General features: G+C 33.4%; 1 non-coding gene across 1 annotated transcript; it reads left to right on the plus strand.

Moving 5' to 3' along the window:
• Nucleotides 1–1007: 1007 nt before the first annotated feature.
• Nucleotides 1008–1114, plus strand: LOC112925781 (U6 spliceosomal RNA). Its single transcript, XR_003236201.1, has one exon. It is a non-coding gene; the product is annotated as a U6 spliceosomal RNA (small nuclear RNA).
• The last annotated feature ends 1279 nt before the right edge of the window (nt 1115–2393 follow it).

Here is a 2393-nt window from a genome sequence, read left to right on the forward strand (position 1 = left end):
TACATTCCAGACAGCAACAGAGCAATGCAGTAAACAACTCCACAAAAATAGAAATAATCACAACAGATAAAAGTATACATGCACTTTAGCTGTCTTAGGACCATAAATGCAGCCTAATGTCATTTTTTAGTATCATAAGAAGAGTTCAGCTACCTTTGGGAATCTTGCCCAAGAAATTCTCTATTGTTATACTGGTTACTGATAGATTTCTGTTATGCTATCATTCACTACTAAGTTATTCTACTTACTTTAAACTCTTTTGGAAATTAGGAAACTAGATTTGGTGGCTCATAGGCAAGGTAGAATATTCATAAACAGTAGACAGCATTTGTTCCATGACCAATAAGGTAATCTGATTTATTAAGACCACCAACAGAGTGTAAAACTGGCAAAGAGAAGGGGAGAAGCACTTGCCAGAGGTCCTCAAAATTCTGGCTAATGACCTAGAATCAAGCACATTGCTATCTGGAAATTGAATTCAATCAATTTTGTAACTCCATGAGATCTCCTGCAGCCACTAGGCAATTTAAAAATATCAATACCTGGGTTCAAATAGCTCCAGTAAGGGGAGAAAATACAAAGGTTAGTATCAAGAACTCCATGACTTAGATGAGTTTGGCATGTTTCCTGGAAATGGAGACTCAGTAGTCAACATCCTGAATAGACTACTTAAACCTTAGTTATTATAATAATTTGTAATAGGGCACACATGGATATTTCCTGAACGGAATCTTCACCAAAACTAGGTAAAGACTATATGGCCAGATAAGGGGTCCTAATGAAGCAAACTTTTACTTATCTTTTTGCATGGACAGAATCTGCTTTTGAATGAATTGATAGAGTAGACATCTCCTGTTTGTGGGGTCTGTGTGCAGTACTTAAACTTGAAGCTATGTACAGCTTAATTACTGAAAACTGCTTTTCACCATGAGAAAAGCCTTTGAGACTGGGTGGATGATATTTTAATAATATTAATAATATTAACAAAATTAATAATATTAACCTGAGTGCTCACTTCAGCAGCACTTATACTAAAATTAGGACAATGCAGAGAATATTAGCATGGCTCTTGCACAAGGATGACATGCAAATTCATGATGCATTCCGGATTTTTTAAAAATAATAATATTATTAACATGAATACTAGCTATATTTATTGAGGTACATAGTTGGCACTTCTCACTGTGCTGAGTGCTTTACATACATTATTTCTTAAGCTAATCCATCCAAAGCACTAAGTCGGTGTTACGCAAAATGTAGTCTTTGAAACAGTGCTGATAATGAACTGTTACCAGTCTGTGATAAGTATAGAAACTAAGTTTACAAACTATAACCACATTGAAAGTGTCACAACGTCCTAGGAAGTGCTTGTCTTATTGCATTGGTATTCATTAGTTCAGGTGTTGTTGATGAACTAAGGTGACAAGTTGCTTTTATACAAACTGTGTTATAGTCACACTCAATAGGACTACATTACAACGTGATATTTTAAGATCAGTTAATCAATTGAAATGCAAACTAAAATATGAAATCCAATTCCTTCATTGAAAGATGATTCTGGGGATCCCTGAGTGGCTCAACAGTTTGGTCCCTGCCTTCAGCCCAGGGTGTGATCCTGGAGTCCCGGGATTGAGTCCCACACTGGGCTCCCTGCAAGGAGCCTGCTTCTCCCTCTGCCTCTCTGCCTCTCTCTATGTCTGCCTCTCTCTATGTCTCTCATGAATAAATAAGTAAAATCTTAAAAAAGGAAAGATAATTCTACCATAATTTTACAGGTTAAAAATTTTGAATTGAGTATCAATGAAACCTTGAAATTAAATTTTGAAATAATAAAAAAAAATTTGAAATAATAAAATCATTCATTTCATTTTGAGTAAAAGTTAAAATAAATAACTTGACCTTGCTGAAATTACTTTAAAATCTTTTACTCCTGTCAGCATACTTATATGAGAAGCATTCCTCTACTATGCTATATTTAAAAAAAACATAGAGTCACATGCAGTATTACTTGCAAGTAGCATTGTCATCAATACAGACTAGATCATGCAAGTTAATTAGCCAGAAGCAAGCTCATTTGTCACATTATAAACTTTAGATATTGATATACACAGTGTCTTTATTTTTTTAAATGCTTCCTTATTTTTATTTTTTTACACAGTGTCTTTCAAAGTGCAGATAGGTATCTCCTACAGGGATTCACTATTTTACTCAAGTAATCATTAATTGCCCATACTTGCAGTTTCAAAGAATTATATACAGGTTTTGTAATTAATTTATTTTTTTTACATTTGTTCTCATATGTACTAAAATATATAATTTCATATTCATTAACTCTAATGAAGATGTCTTCTTGTATTTTGTATTCATTTTAGTAATTAATTGTTATTGTATTT

The sequence above is a fragment of the Vulpes vulpes genome, chromosome X (assembly GCF_048418805.1).
Source record: "Vulpes vulpes isolate BD-2025 chromosome X, VulVul3, whole genome shotgun sequence".
Lineage (NCBI taxonomy): Eukaryota > Metazoa > Chordata > Mammalia > Carnivora > Canidae > Vulpes > Vulpes vulpes.